This window comes from Phyllobates terribilis, unplaced genomic scaffold, assembly GCF_046119375.1.
Source record: "Phyllobates terribilis strain yellow unplaced genomic scaffold, ASM4611937v1 Scaffold_2__4_contigs__length_985480577, whole genome shotgun sequence".
In the NCBI taxonomy this organism is placed as follows: Eukaryota; Metazoa; Chordata; class Amphibia; order Anura; family Dendrobatidae; genus Phyllobates; species Phyllobates terribilis.
Window position 1 is genome coordinate 929038261 of NW_027362762.1, and position 15955 is coordinate 929054215.

A 15955-nucleotide genomic window follows, 5' to 3' on the forward strand; every position below is an offset into this window, starting at 1 on the left:
AGAAATGCCACCCCACACCATTACTGACCCACTGCCAAACCGGTCATGCTGAAGGATGTTGCAGGCAGCAGATCGCTCTCCACGGCGTCTCCAGACTCTGTCACGTCTGCCACATGTGCTCAGTGTGAACCTGCTTTCATCTGTGAAGAGCACAGGGTGCCAGTGGCGACTTTGCCAATCCTGGTGTAATGTGGCCAATGCCAAGCGTCCTGCACGGTGTTTGGCTGTGAGCACAACCCCCATCTGTGGACGTCGGGCCCTCATACCACCCTCATGGAGTCTGTTTCTAACCGTTTGTGCAGACACATGCATATTTGTGGCAAGCTGGAGGTCATTTTGCAGGGCTCTGGCAGTGCTCCTCCTGTTCCTCCTTGCACAAAGGCGGAGGTAGCGGTCCTGCTGCTGGGTTGTTGCCCTCCTACGGCCCCCTCCACGTCTCCTGGTATACTGGCCTGTCTCCTGGTAGCACCTCCAGCCTCTGGACACTACGCTGACAGACACAGCAAACCTTGCCACAGTTCGCATTGATGTGCCATCCTGGATGAGCTGCACTACCTGAGCAACTTCTGTGGGTTGTAAAGTCTGTCTCATGCTACCACGAGTGTGAAAGCACAACCAACATTCAAAAGTGACCAAAACATCAGCCAGAAAGCATTGGTACTGAGATGTGGTCTGTGGTCCCCACCTGCAGAACCACTCCTTTATTGAGGAGGGTGTCTTGATAATTGCCAATAATTTCCATCTATTGTCTATTCCATTTGCACAACAGCATGTGAAATTGATTGTCAATCAGCGTTGCTTCCTAAGTGGACAGTTTGATTTCACAGAAGTTTGATTTACTTGGAGTTATATTCTGTTGTTGAAGTGTTCCCTTTATTTTTTTGAGCAGTGTATATCCTATAGCGGCTGCTACTCGCTAGGTGGTCTGTATCTTATTGTAAGACACAGTGATGATTTCATGCGCTTTTGTACTAGCGTGTCATGTACTTTTTTTTTTTTTCTGCCACTCCGTTAGTTATTAACAGTCAAAGTATTTGGCAACTTAACAGTTAATTCTTTTTATAGGCCAAGTGGGCGTTGCCAAAGAGCTTTCACTGGGGGCGTGTACTTCCTTTCTGATGCTGACCAATCATAACTAGGCATGAACACACTGGTGAAATAAGAACACACCCCAACAATAGAATTAACAATCTGTCTGCTTTCTTCATTGCAGAGTGATGACAGTGCTGAAGCACAGCAGACCCGAGTTTGATTAAATGTCAGCTTTCAGCTTTCCTCACCGGCAGTCAGTGTGGGGGGATGGACTGTGCTTCAGAAGTTCAGTCTCACTGCAAACACTTCTACCAGCTATCCTCTCATATTCAATTAAGCTTTGTCAGGATCCAGTACACATTATCTAGGGGCATACATAGAAATCATGGGGCTCCATAGAAGAAGTTCTAATTCGGGGCCTTCCCAAAAAGAATAATATTTTCGGTGTCACAGAAGAGCATTTCTCACAACTTTGCAGCTTTTACATAATCATTTTCCTCCTGCTGAAGTCCTAGGTTCCCTTTTCTTTGCCCCCATAAAATGATACCAAGAAAAGTGCCCCCAAACACACATACTCCCACAGTGACTTCCTCCACATGCACAGTATAATGACCCTACTGTACCCCACTTCAACTCCCATGGTGAAGTATGGTGACCCCCCAAAAAAAAGATGCCACTGAGCACATTATCATAAAATTAAATTGGTATGAATGCAACCCGATATTTTTTTTTTAATATATCTAATTACCTTCGCCCAATTTAATCGTAAGTGAGTGCGAGCCCCAAGACACATCTTTGTGGTTAAATACCATAAAAATTAGCAAAAAAGACCCATATCTCTGGGACTGTAACAGATTAAAAAAAGCAAAAAACAAAGGAATAATCGGGAAAAGCGGGACTGCAAGGGGAGCAAAAACTTTTTGAGCGTTTCACAGATTCTTCATGTAAAAAAAAATAAAAAAAATGTAGTTTAAGTAAGGTGTTCTGCTTTCAGGCCTCCTCCATTGCTGCACTCTGCTTGTACTGAATGCTCTTGGTATTAGCCGAGGTTATTTCTCCGGGAACGAGCATTCATGTGAACGATCAGCACTTTAAAAAAATTAAAGTGGCCGGCAATCATGAATTTGAATCCAGCTTAAAAATCATTGTCTGCAGCACACTGCCCTGTGTAAGCTGGACGTGTGCTGCCGATAACATGATGATATTCTATACACACAGAATGATTGTGCTAATGATTGTTCTGTGCTCCATAGAATGTTCGTCGCCCAGTCTGAACATGCAGCTAAATAACAGTGGGCTGATGTATAGCCTGGATGTGCCCATGTAATAGGGGCATCGGTGTGACTGCAACGGAGCTCCTTCAGTCCTTACCTGCTGTCGGCGCAGAGCTTGTGCAGAGGCATTTATGACGCTAAGTCTATAGGTGCGTTAAAATTTTTTTGGATCTGACAGCATGTGACAACCGATTTTTACAGATGCATTTCTATAAACCTAAAAAAAATATATATTTAATTTTGCACATTTATTAATGTAGATGTGTGAGAACGGATCACACAAAGACGTAGAAAGTGGACACATGAGTTTACTGGATAAAATTTGAACGATTTTTCATGCGACTGTCTGCAGCCGTCCTGAGACTGACCGCAGGTATTTGAGTGTTTTGGTACTTTGATTCCTCTCGGGTGTCTGCGCCCCATACATCTCCAGATCTGACTCCTCACGTGTCAGGACACCAGGTCCTTGTAGCCCACGTTTGGGGTTAATTGGACATTTCCTTTCATCACAGTGCGGCTTTCAGTGAGGAATCACATGATGGTGGAGGGTAAAGGCCAAGTGTCTCTGATGGGGATTTAATGTCCGATCCTCTTAACTTTTAAGACTTCAAAAACATTTTTTTTTTATCTTTCCAAAAGAAGTCTTTCATGTCTAGGAACAAAGAGGACAGTAGAGACCTACTGAACGCAGCTTATTGTTAGGATGGGAGGTCACAATTTTGTGGAGCAGGATTTTTTTTCCGTGTTCCTCCAATTTATAGGGTATCAACAGTATTGTACAAAGTGATGTCCCATAAATCCCGGACCCTCGGGGGTACTTGAAATGTAGGCAGCAAAATCCTCATATGATCTTTGGATTGCGGGAGACCTGTGTAATGTCCCACAGTGAGTGCTCGGAGCCGGTACTGTGTGCGATGGAATATGGTGCTAAATAGTTTTATAGTCTGATTCATTGAGAATCTAATCAAGAAGAAAAAATCCTTTCTATCCATATTAAAGAAAAAAGATTCAATCAAATTTAAAGGGAATCTGTCAGCAGGTTTTCACTATGTAATCTGACAGCAGCATGATGTAGGGGCAGAGACCCTGATTCCAGCGATGGGTCACTTAGTTTACTGGGTGCAGCAGTTGTGATGGAAACCATTTTTTTTTCTCTTCTGCAGACCAGGAAGCACGAGACACCTAGTCCTATAGTGATAATCTCCTGCTGATCAAATCAGGTTTATTGAAACCGAGGGGAAGAGCAGATTGGCATAGAAAAACAAGATGGTACTGTTTCATTCTAGTAAATGATTACTTTTCCCCATTGTTAGTACTACCTTTATATTGCTTCCACTGCTTCTGACCATGTGCCAAATAGAGACAGGAGAGCAGGAATCCCTCATGTTTGTGTGTGCTGTGTATGGGAGACGACAAGGCAGTTACACTCCACCCAGTAGCTCTGAGACAACTGAAAATAAGACTGCAGGGAGGGAGGTTGGGGGGGTGGGGTCAGGGGAAGACTGCAGGGAGAGGGGTTGGGGGGCTGTCAGGGGAAGACTGCAGGGAGGGGGGGTTGGGGTGGGGGGGCTCAGGAAGACTGCAGGGAGGGGGGGTTGGGGAGACTGCAGGGAGGGGGGTCGGGGGGGTGGGGTGTTGGGGAGACTGCAGGGAGGGGGGGTGGGGTCAGGGGAAGACTGCAGGGAGGGGGGTCGCGGGGGGGTGGGGTCAGGGGAAGACTGCAGGGGGGGTGGGGTCAGGGGAAGACTGCAGGGAGGGGGGTCGCGGGGGGGTGGGGTCAGGGGAAGCTTACATGCTCATGTAAACAGACAGGACATCTCATCTGAAAAGTTGTTGGCTTTGGTTCAAAACCATGTTCGGTTGACCTGAAAAAGGACCAAAAGAAGAAATATTTTTAATATAATTAAAAGGAAATGAAGACAAAATGATGTCCTGATATATCAGGAATATTATATTCTAGATTTTCACATACAGATCAAGCCCTTTTGACACAGGCCAGGGAATTCTGGTTAAAGTCTGACAGGCCTTCTGCTTACAATATTGTATGAGCCATGGAGATTTCTCATGCTGCTACTCGGGGTCTCTGCAGAATGAGGTCTGATTTATTCTGCATTTTAGTGGATGATGAGAGTCTGGGGAGTTCAGTTTCTACACCATTAAAGGGATTATTTTTAATAATAATAATAATAATAATAATAATAATATTCCAAGATTGCATGTTCTCACCGATCTACAGGACTCCCATGTGAGCAGAGGTCTTGGAGCAACTACCTTTTAAAAACAAAGTATCAAGGAAAAGGAGCTAAGTGGGACAAGTGAGCGACTAAAGGGTGATCAGGGTTGGTGGCGACCAGGACCATAAAGGAGCTGTGTTTAATCTTTGCTATGAGGTCCTATAGCCTCTAAGTACACTTGTAAAAATCTGAGTATTAAAGGGGCTGAAACATATTTTGCAGCCTTTTGTTCCGGGAACCAATGTCTGTCTGCAATGTAATAAAAGGGTTTTGGCGCTCAGATCCCATTTGTTGACGGCGCTAATTAAACTGATGTGGCCGTGTCTGGTACTGCAACCTTTCCCATTCAAGAGAAGCACCAGACACGGCCAGGAATCGGACCTCCGCTGATCAGATATTCATGGCCTGTCTTAAACATAGGCTATCAATTTTACAGTTTCAGAAAGTAAGTTTTCTTGGAAAAGGATTCTTCTAACAAAGGGCTGAATTTAACGAAGTTATGAATATTATGGTTTTTTATTTATTTTTTTTGGAGGAGGGAGCATTCACTTTAAATAATTTACAGACATTAGTCATTGAGTTGGAATCCCATCTATATAAGCTCAGCCCCTGGGCCTCTGACCCATATCCCAACATTGTGCGACCCTCCATTTTCCTGCTGGCAGATCTTAATAAGATCCTGGACCGCAGACTGGGTGCAGGTCACTGGATCTATATGGATTTTGAGCTCTATCCGCACATTGCATTTTTATATTTATTTTTTGTTTCCCCTTGATGTCTTGAGAAAATGGAACAAAGTATCCAGGCTGATGAATAATGTATGGAGTCATGTGTTCTACCCATATAGCATGAAATTCTCAGCGTTACCAGCAGAACAGAATGAATACATGAATGCAAAATTCTCTGCCTGGCATTAAAAAAAAAAAAAAAATCAATTTATACATATGGAAATTTTTTTCATAAATAAAAAGTCCCGAAATTGAATTATTAAATAGGAGCCTAAACTAAATTGTGAGCATCAGTCCTTCTTTTATCTTTGAGGAGGTCTCAATCCTTAAGTTGTGGATCAGCTCAAATAAATGCTCTGATGTGTAATTGTCCAACCATTGTCCCGGACCGCTGCAATATAATAGTATTCATTGTACAATGAAAACCTTTTTGGGTCCATTTTACACAGAGTTGCATTTGATGGGATAAAAATTGGTGCCTTGTAACGTAGGAAGAGAGAAAATATCTCAAGGTTCTTCTTAAGTCATAAGCTCCATCCATAGTCTGTTTCTTCATCTGTTGACTATCAACTTTTGACGCTGATCGGAGTTGGTGGCACGTCTTCTTCACCGTAAATCTCCCATGTAAGAAGGGCCAACAAGTTCTCAGTAGGGTTTAGATCAGATGCGTAAGGGGCTGGGTCACTATTCTTCCATCTTTAAGGCCTTTCCTGACCCCGAGCAGTGGAGACTTCGATGCTGCGATGGAGCATTGTCCTGCAGAAACATCATGGGTTTCTTGGTGGGTGCAGACTTTTTCCTGTATCAACTGCTGGAAGAAAGTCTTCTAAAGATTGGCAGGTCGTTTGGGAGTTGCATTTGAGTCCATTTTCAACCCGAAAAGGTCCAATTAGGTCATCTTTAATAATAACAGCTCATAGCAGTGCCCACCTCCACTTTGCTGCTGTCTGAGTAGAAGTGGAGGAGCGTGCCCATGATTGATCCAGCCATGGCCCATCTATCTGGTCCGTCACGAGTTGATCTCTTCTCATCAGTCCATAAAACCTGTGAACAATCTGTATCAGAGATTTCTTGGCCCAGTCCTGAAGTTTCCACTTCTGTGTCTTGCTCAGTGGTGGTCGGGCTTCAGCCGCCTCCACCTCGGCCATGTCTTTGAGCATTGAACACCTTTTACTTCTGGCCTCCAGGGAGGTTGCCGTTCTGGAATGACGGCAATGGAGGATAGTGGCTTCCTGGTCACTTCACATCTGATTTATCATTTTTCTCAAATCTTTAGCAGTTTATCTGTTTTTTCATTTTTTTTCTCAACACTATTTTTGCTCCCTGGTGACTGTTTGCAACAAAATTTTTGTAACTTTTTGGTTCTGTGATTTCCAGACAGCTGCATCCATCTGTAAAGACTTTGAAAATTAAAAAATTGTTAGTCAGACAAATCTTTTTTTTTTTACTTATTTTGCCTGAGGAAAATGAGCTGCCTAATAATTCTGCACACTCTGATAAAGGGCATTGTATCCTTAGGCCGCATCCTCATTACACAAATGCACATCACCTGATCTGCTTCATCCAATCAGCATTCAAACTTGTACAGCTTGCAGGTGGAAAATTTGCATAACAATAACATGATCAAAAAATCTGACCTTCTGCTGGTGAAGCCTTTTTTTTTTTTGATTTGGAGACCTGCTTAGGGTCATTGTCATGTTGAAAGGTGAAATTCATCTTTGGCTTTTAGCAGAGGCCTGAAGTTTTAGTTGTAAAATTGACTGATGTTTCAAATTGTAAATAATTCCCTCCAACTTGAATAAAGCCCCAGTTCTAGTTGCTGAAAAAAGTCCCAAAGCACAATGCTGCCTCCACCATAATTTACTGTGGGTATGGTGTTCTCATGGTGAAGCAAACTGTTGGCTTTGCACTAAACATACCTTTTGGAATTATGGACAAAGTTAAACCTCAGTCTCATCAGACCATAACACATTTCCCTCATGCTTTTGTCAGACTTGATGCAGGTTTTGGCAAAACCTAGCCGGGCCTCGATGTTTTTCTTTGTAAGAAAAGGCTTCCATTTAGCACTCTACCCCACAGGCCAGACATATGAAGACTATGGGAGATTGTTGTCATATGCAGTTCACAACCAGAACTTGAAAGAAATTCCTGCAGATCCTTTAATGTTGCTGTAAGCCTCTTCACAGTCTCCCAAACCAATTTTCTTTTTAGTTTTTTCATCAATTTTTGAAGGCCTTCTAGTCCTAGGTAATGTCACTGCTGTGCCAAATTTAAGCCACTTGATGAAATCTTCAGTGTTCCATGATTTATCTAATGGTGATGACGAGGACCCCTATGCAAGAGCAGCAAATGAGCCCTTTGCAGTCCATTAATTCATCAGGATGCAAAATCCCACCTGCTTGGAGGTGGATGTGACCACTTCACCTCTTGGGTCCTGTTGCAGCTGCACAGGTTGCTCCAAAGATCTGTCCGTAATTATTTTAATAAGGGGGGTGTCCACTACTCGGACAAACCCCTTCCCAATACTCATGTTTCCCCCTTGTAAAATAATAACTATACTGTCCTCTGGTGCCATTCCAGCGTTGTTGGCACTGGCTGTCCTGGGGGTTGCCTAACATTTGGCTGTGGGGATTCTTTGACATAATCAGCCCTGGCTTGACTCTCCTCTCCTCCTACGATCAAGACATCTGGAGGAAATGAGAGGGCAGCAGCTCTGACTTCCACTAGATGTAATGTCCTAAGGAGAGGAGAGTGAAGCCAGTGCTGATTGGCTGCGGGTATCCCGTGACGTAATGTTACTCGATCCCTGGGAGAGCCAGTGCCGACACCGGAGTAGAGTAGAAGTGTTTATTTTACAAGAGGGAAACCTGAGGATTGAGAAGTGGTTGTCCGAGTAGTGGACAACCCCTTTTAATTGCTCTCTGTTGTCCATATCATGCAGTTCTGTGTTGGAAAGAAGGACCAATTCATCCAAATTTCTGAATCGACAGCCGGACTGAAAGAATGTTATATTTCGAGGATTATTCTAATTGGCTGTTTTTTTTTCTTCTCCTCGTTCTGTGAACTGGGATGGGCAGATGTCCTCTATGCAGCGAGGAATGGAGCATGGCCGCATTCTTCATCAAGAAACCACATTCGTGTTTTGGGCTGTGATTGTAATTCAGACACACAGGGAGCTGAAATGTACAAGAGATTCAGGGTCATGGACTCCATTATTTATTTCTTTTTTTTCCTCCCACTATTTGGGAAAAGACTTTTGGGCTCAAGGGCTGTGTTTGTTTCACACTATGGATCGCACTGTGCTCCACTTTTCTGACATACAATACACACCCTTAAAGGGATTTTCCACTTTTCTAAAAGTCGACTCAAAATTCTTTTACATACGTAACATAACAGGGCAAATCTTCGCACTCCAGTTAGTGTTTTTGTCTGCAGCGGTGACGTCAGTGCAGCCGATCACTGAGCTCAACGGTTTTACCATTGGCGGGGGGATAATTAATTTTTTTGTGATTTAAAAAAATAAATGGGACAAATTAGGACTGATTGGTATAAAAACAAAGCAATACTCCGTCCCCTGGAACCTGCTGGTCTCTCCTTCTTTTTATCTCTGAACTTACAGGCGATTCCCAGTCGGCCGATCACTAGCCACTACCGTGGCCCAGGATATGGAGAGTTTCTTCACCAAACATTTAGCAAAAAGACTCAGTATGAACATACCCTAATTGGGAAAGAAGGTTCCATAGTACTCCACTGCAAAATGTACCACTGTCATTGCATTTGCCCACCACTAGGGACATGCATGAGCCCACACGCCATCTTGCCTGGTGGTGTGAACCTGTGCCAGACTTTCCTGTTTGCAAACAATGTAGTGAGGATTTAGGAAGGGGGTCAAACATTAGACCCTTGTATCCTGGGTGACAAATCCAGCACCATAATGGACCCCATCTCTTCTCTGTACACCTCTGCTCATGGCCACCACTGTTTATTTTGTTTTGAGGTCAGAAATCTGCATCAAATATTTAGTTTTCGTGTTTTATGCATTTTTTTTCTGCTAAGCCAATATGATTTCAATGGAGGAAAACTGCATTAAAAAGGTAAAAAATTTTTTACATGCTGCGTAAAAGAAAATGCATGGAAAAATACTCACCGTGTGAACGAGGTTTTAGAAATGGCATTCCTTTTTTGCTATAAAACGCTGCAGTTTTCTGCACGTAAAATAATGCTATGTGTGATCAAGCCCTAAAAGCTGTGCCACTACTGATGTAGCAGAGCGGAGATTTATTTTTTGTTCTTGGTAACTTTCATCCCATAGTGATATAAAATGATGGAATTTGCTTTCATACATGAAATCATATAACATTATGATATTGCAAAATTTAATGTAACGCCTGCTCTGCTGCCTCTTTGTAAACTCAGATGGAAAGAAAAAAATAAAAATTTGATGGCCGCACGTGTGAGATGAGGAGTGGAGCTGCTATAACCCGTCTTTCCTCCCATTGTTCGGATGGACAGGGATGGTGACTCCGGCTAATAGGGGGGATAGGAGCTTGGCGGTCTCCGCTCTGCTGGTCTCTGGCTTTGTCTGTGACAAAAAGCTCCCTCCTCCCCCTCTTCCTCCATCCTGAATGAAAGCGATACCTGTGTCTGCTCCCCTGGAGGAAGAGGGGTGGAGAGATTTGCAATAGGTTCACTCATATCTGTTTACACGACTCTTAGGAAGTGAACAGGACACGGCTCCTTATATCGTGCGGAGCCCAAAAACACCTGGAGGAGGCGGCGGTGGAGGCGTCTCAGGGTCCCCCCTGGTCAGTAGGGGTTGTCCTATCTGGAGCAATGATACAATGAGGTCCCTGGAGGAAGGTAACACACAGTGTCTACATTGTGATTCTGTTATTGTCCCCTTCTTTGTGGCCCCCCTTCTCTGAGACCCCTGCGGGATAAAGTTGGGTGTTGTGACTAGTCGCCATCAAGCACTGTTAAAGTAGCCAGCGGCTCGTGCATCTTATGGGCTTTGTCCTTCTTGGCTGCAAGTTTCTGCAAAAAACAATTAACTGGGAAATGCCTGTGGGTTTAGCGAGCAGTTGCTCCTTTGCCATGCGCCGTATTACCCTGCAGGTGGTCTGCAGCGTTGATGTAGGGGGGGAATCTTATGTGGACATGAGTACCTGGTAGATCCACCTCTGCGGAGAGAAGTGGCATCACGCTGTTTTATTGTGTAAGCACATATATATATTATACCTTTTTATTCAGGCATTTCCAGGAGGTGTAACTGAGGAACGGCACAGTGGAGAGCCCTAAGGAAAGGTGCTCCAGTGTAATGTCATAGGGAACAAAAGTATTTTTTCTTACAGACCTTTCAGGAGAGGAGTTGGTGCACGGTATGGTCGGCACTCCACCCCACCTCGCCGCACTTCGAAAGGTTAATAACCCGTATTGTAGCTGTAGAAAAAAAGATATATTTATATATACCAGGAGTGCAGGAACTATTTTGATGCTTCTTTTATTAAAGGGCTTGTACCAAATTAAAATTACCCCTATGATGGCAAAGGGGATCACTTATTGACAACTGGGGGAGCACTGAGACCCCCGACTAATCCAGAGTACAGCGCTATACTCTGCAATCTCCAGCAATCACTTCGAAAACGAGTGGCATGATGGTGTGCATGCTCAATCGCCACTTTGTTTAGATGGTGCTCTACAGTGCAGAGTTCTCAGGATTGGTGGGGGTCCCAGCGGTCTGATCCCCAGCAATCAAGACGTTATCCCCTATTTTAGGTCTCAACCAGTGTTTTGGTCCTCGTGTGGTTCTGGCGGCTTTGGTCCTCGTGTGGCTCTGGCGGCTTTGGTCCTCGTGTGGCTCTGGCGGCTTTGGTCCTCGTGTGGCTCTGGCGGCTTTGGTCCTCGTGTGGCTCTGGCGGCTTTGGTCCTCGTGTGGCTCTGGCGGCTTTGGTCCTCGTGTGGCTCTGGCGGCTTTGGTCCTCGTGTGGCTCTGGCGGCTTTGGTCCTCGTGTGGCACTGGCGGCTTTGGTCCTCGTGTGGCTCTGGCGGCTTTGGTCCTCGTGTGGCACTGGCGGCTTTGGTCCTCGTGTGGCACTGGCGGCTTTGGTCCTCGTGTGGCACTGGCGGCTTTGGTCCTCGTGTGGCTCTGGCGGCTTTGGTCCTCGTGTGGCTCTGGCGGCTTTGGTCCTCGTGTGGCTCTGGCGGCTTTGGTCCTCGTGTGGCTCTGGCGGCTTTGGTCCTCGTGTGGCTCTGGCGGCTTTGGTCTATATTTTTCGCTTATCTTTGGATAATAAGTAATTTTACAAAGCTTCTCCGGTCATCACGGACTGTACAGCGATGCCATCCGTGTGCCGTCCATGACTTTGTTTCACGGACCCATGTTGGCTCTTTTCATCCGAGCTGCTGGACAAAAATGGACGTGCCTTGGTGATTTTTGCACAGACACAAGGTCCGCAAAAAACAGATATATAGCAACAAATGTTATAATGTGTAAGTGTTCTAGCCATAAAAGACTGCTATAACTCATGCGTGCAACCTGGATGTCTGAATGAGGCCGTACCTATTTGGGTAACTTATTAACTTGGTACAACCCCATTAATGCATCTGGCAACAGCGGAAATTGGTGATTTGGTAATTAGCCAGAGCGGGAAATGTTTAATAGATGCTTAAAGGGGAATTCCCATCTCCAAGATCCTGTCCCAGTATGTAGTAGGTGTAATAATAATATTAGCAAATATCTCCAATTAGAAATGTAGTATAATTTTTCTGATTCGCTAGGTCTCTTTCCTCATGTTTAGGCATTGCAGGACCTTGGGTATCCATGGTTACGACCATTAGCAACTTGCTATCACTAGATCAGTGGTCGTAACCATGGATACCCAAGAGACATAACGAATCTGAAGAACTATACTACATTTCTAATTGGAGGTATTTTATAATATTACACAAACTACATATTGGGATAGGATCTTGGAGATGGGAATACTCCTTTTAAGGCTTACAACTTCTGTTGTCACTAGCCAACTCCCAGCTGAGGCTACCTAACATGGGTGTTAAAGGGAATCTGTCAGCAAGTTTTTGCTATATAATCTGAGAGCAGCATGATGTAGGGGCAGAGACCCTGATTCCAGCAATGTGTCACTTACTAGGCTGTGTAATTCTGTTTCAGTAAAATCATTGTTTTATCAGCAGGAGATTATCACTACAGGACTAGGTGTCTCGTGCCTCCTGGTCCACTGTTCAGTTTAACCACCACTGATTGGCAGCTGTGTACACTATATATTGACAGAAAGCAGCCAATCAGTGGTGTGGGTGGGGTTATACAGAGCTCAGTATTCTGAGCTCTGCTAGATCTGCAGCAAGAAAACTGATTGTGTCAGAATGACAACAGCCCAATAAGTGACACATCGCTGGAATTGGGGTCTCTGCCCCTACACCATGTTGCTGACAGATTACACAGCAAAAATCCGCTGACGGGTTCCCTTTTAAAGGGGTTTCGTCTAACTATGACATTTTAGGCATTTCGATGGTATATTATATGGTGGTGGTTCCCATGGATTGGAGACATGTCCTATCAATATACCATAAATGTCCCTGATGACCTTTTTTTTAAAGGGGTTCTCCGAGCATTTGATCCTTAGGTCATCAGTATCAGAAGAGTGGGGGTCCTACACCCTTATCATCCATATATCGTGTAGCCGCTGCCGATTGGGTACTATCCAAAAGCCAAGCTGCAAATTGAACTGATTTCTTCCCTGCTTGTCAAAAAGGACCAGAGCCTTTTTAGTAACATGGCAGCATAGCAGAGAAGCAAGGAAGAATAGACCATATTGTCAGCTGCCAGAGGGGGAAGTAGACTGATTCTGTCTAGAAATGGCCTGCAGCAAAACCAAGGGAAAACTATGGAACAGAAGTACATTATTTGAAAATTAATAAAATGTCTAATAACATGAATTGTGCTATGCTATTTATGGGATAACCCATTTAACTATTGAGTCACAACTCAGAGGAAATCTCCCATCTTGAGTTACTCAGAAGTTTCTGTGTGTTGGCAAGAAGGGACTGGAGGAAACACAATGTTTTTATTAGTGTTTTTCATGAGGTTTTGGGATTAAACGGCTTGTATAAACCACAGACTGCTGGCACGTGGGATGTTGGCAGAGCATTATGGGATGCCGGTAGTAACAGGATTGCTGAGTTATATGGGAAATGTCATGTACGATACCACAAGCTGAACACCCCCTCTCCATGTAGTGGCTGCTGCCAGGGACCGCAGAACTTATAAGCTGCAATACCCTCTAGCAGCCACTACACAGTGAATGGCGCTGTGCTGTTCCACTCCATACACTGGTTACATCCTGCCGCTGAGAACAGCTGCTCATGGGATCGCCGATGTGCCCACGCCTATTGATTCATTTGGCTCATCTTCCAGTTTTCTGCACTGCTTTACTTTACTTTTAAGCCACTTTTATGCCATGAATGATGATAAATTTGGTGGGCCGTGTTAGGCTTCTCTCTTCTTGTCAAGCTTTTTCTACTTTTCAGAAAAGTGGCAAAGCTGGCATAAAAAACCCCAAAAAAACAAAAGTTTAAATGTCACAATATTTTTTGCGCTTGAAATATGCTGTGAAACTGTTTGCAGCAGAAGAACTTGTATACCTATGTCATTTCCACTATTGTGTGCCTTTTTGTCAGTCCTTACTGTGTTTCTTGGATTCTATTTATCAGCCAGTGAAATCTGTATGTTCCAGTCTAGTATGACAAGCTCCCTAATTTTGTAGTAAAACTGTTTTATTTTATTTATTTTTTCCCAGACTGCCACGGTCTAAACGTTTTTATTACTTTTTACAATTTAGATGACTTAATAAGGCATTCATGAAGACGCGCACAATTTTCCATTCTAACCATGGAGACGGGTTTTGTTCATCAAATCGAATCATCGTGCAGATGTGACAGATCCAACACAACTCATGAATTTGTTTGTTTGCTTCTGTTTCTCCATAGCATAAAGCAGCGTTCTTACGATGTGTCAGCGAAAGATCTAAAAATGTTGGTTTTTGTGCGGGGGGTGGCCCGGGTCTGTGGCCCGGGTCTGTGGCCCGGATCTGTGGCCCGGGTCTGTGGCCCGGATCTGTGGCCCGGTCTCTTACACTCACATGGGTGTGAATAGAACCTTGTATTTTTTGTTCGCCTAAAGAGGTATTCCCATCTTCAAGATCCTATCAGTATGTTGTAGTAATATTTATTATTCATTATTATCATTCTTAGAAATGTAGTATAGTTCTTCTGATTCACTGTCTTTCCTCATGTGCACGTGTGGCACTGGCGATGTTTTTCGCTCATCTATGGATAAATAAGTAAATTACAAAGCTTCTCCGGTCATCACGGACTGTACAGCGATGGCATCCGTGTGCCGTCCATGACTTTTTTTTTCATGGACCCATAGACATATGTTGACTCTCTTCATCCGAGCTGCCGGACAAAAATGGACGTGTCTTGGTGATTTTTGCACAGACACTAGGTCCACGAAAAAACAGATATATAGCAGCATAGATTATAATGTGTACGTGTTCTAGCCATAAAAGACTGCTATAACACATGCGTGCAACCTGGATGTCTGAATGAGGCCGTACCTATTTGGGTAACTTATTAACTTGGTACAACCCCATTAATGCATTTGGTAACAGCGGACATTAATACAGATTTGGTAATTGACCAGAGCCGGATAATTTTGCTCTGCGGTCATGCCAGTCATGTTTAATAGATGCTTAAGGCTTACTCTTCTGTGGTTACTAGCTGACTCCCAGTACCTAACATGGGTGTTTAAAGGGAATTTGTCAGCAGATTTTGCTATGAAATCCGAGAGCAGCATAATGTAGGGGCTGAGATCTTGATTCCAGCATTGTGTCACTTACTAGGCTGTGCTTTGCTGTTTCAATAAAATCATTGTTTTATCAGTAGAGGACTAGTTGTCTTGTGCCTCCTGGTCCACTGCTCTGTGTAATCCTTCCCCCACCACTGATTGGCTGCTTTCTTTCAATATACAGTGTACACAGCTGCCAATCAGTGTTGTGGGCGGGGTTATACACAGCTTGGCATTCTGAGCTCTGCTAGATCTGCAGCAGAGAAAACGATTGTCAGAATAACAACAAACAGCCCAGTAAGTGACACATCGCTGGAATCAGAGTCTCTGCCCCTACATCATGCCGCTGACAGGTTCCCTTTTAAAGGGTTATGTCTAACTGTGACATGGCATTTCAAAGTTTATATTTTGCGGGGACTAGTCTCTTACTCTGACATGGGTGTGAAAAGAACCTTTTTTTTTTTTTTTTTTTTTTTTTTTTTACACCTATTCAATCTTGTTTGGTTAAAGAGGTATTCCCATCTTCAAGATCGTATCCCAATATGTAGATGCAGTAGCAGTAGTGTTTTTCTGATTCGCTAAGTCTTTCCTCATGTGCAGGTCATTGCGGTACCTTAGCTAGTTAGTGGTCATAACCATGGATACCTAAGGTCCTGCAATGCCCAGCACATGGGAAGAGAGACATGGTGAATCAGAAGAACTATACTACATTTCTAATTGGAGGTATTTGCTAATATTATTATTATTATTATTATTATTACACCTACTACATATTGGGATAGGATCTTGGAGATGGGAATACTCCTTTAAATCTCCTAGTTATTC

The 15955-nt window shown here is 43.9% G+C and overlaps 1 protein-coding gene across 4 annotated transcripts in view; it reads left to right on the forward strand.

Moving 5' to 3' along the window:
- TIAM1 (TIAM Rac1 associated GEF 1) overlaps nucleotides 1-15955 on the forward strand; it is a 284561-nt gene that overhangs the window by 75192 nt on the left and 193414 nt on the right. Inside the window, exon 1 of one of the 4 annotated variants that reach the window (XM_073668319.1) lies at nucleotides 9975-10128. The exons of the other annotated variants lie outside the window; for them this stretch is intronic. The gene's annotated coding sequence lies outside the window, so the exon portion shown is untranslated. Of the gene's footprint in view, nucleotides 1-9974; nucleotides 10129-15955 lie in introns of those variants that run through there. 4 annotated transcript variants of the gene reach the window in all.